Source organism: Haplochromis burtoni, unplaced genomic scaffold, assembly GCF_018398535.1.
Source record: "Haplochromis burtoni strain Fernald_Lab_line unplaced genomic scaffold, NCSU_Asbu1 Contig_174, whole genome shotgun sequence".
In the NCBI taxonomy this organism is placed as follows: domain Eukaryota; kingdom Metazoa; phylum Chordata; class Actinopteri; order Cichliformes; family Cichlidae; genus Haplochromis; species Haplochromis burtoni.
This window is the reverse complement of record NW_024582535.1, coordinates 791,955-792,838: the sequence shown is the minus strand read 5'-3', so window position 1 is coordinate 792,838 and position 884 is coordinate 791,955.

Below are 884 nucleotides of genomic sequence, written 5' to 3'. Positions count from 1 at the left end.
TTTCATCACATTTCTTTCTTATTCTTATTTCTTTAAGTGACTTTGGACATGTGACTTGGGTGTTGGTCCCAGGTGGATGCAAGTATTTTTATTTTTATTTAAGTATTTTAGAAACAGCTGATCTGCTGGGACGTGTTGGCTCTACAGTCTCCATGGTTTTATGGTCTGTATAAGAGAAAATACCCAGTGAGAGGCGGTTCTCTGGGTGAAAATCTCTTGTTGATGCCAGAGGTCAGAGGAGTAACTCGACTCAACTTAAGTATGCAGAAGAATCTCTGATGCACAAAACACGTCAACCTTGAAGCAGATGAGCTACAGCAGCAGAAGACCATGCTACAGTGCTCTTGTCAGCTAAGAAATATAAGCTGAGGTGAGACTTCACATGGCCTCACCAAAATTGGACTCTAGGAAATTAGAAAAATGTTACTGGAGCTGATGGGTCTTGATTTCTGCTGGCTGGCTGGCTGGCTGGCTGGATGGATGGATGGATGGATGGATTCAGACAGTAGGGTCAGAGTTTGATGTGAACAACATGAAAGCATGGATCCATCCTGCCTGGTGTAATGCTATTTTCTTGGCACGCTGTGTATCAGCTGAGCATCATTCAAACGCCACACCCTACCCGAGTATTGCTGCTGAACATGACCGTCCCTTTATGACCACAGTGTACACATCTTCTGATGGCTGCACCCGGTGGGAAAACTCAAGCTCAACTCATCTCAAACTGGTTCATTCAACATGACAATGAGTTCACTGTACTCAAATTTCATCCACAGTCACCAGATCTCAATCTAATAGAGAAACTTTGGAATGTGGTGGAACAGGAGATTCCCATCATGGACGAGCAGCTGACAAGTCTGCAGCAACTGTGTGACACTGTTGTG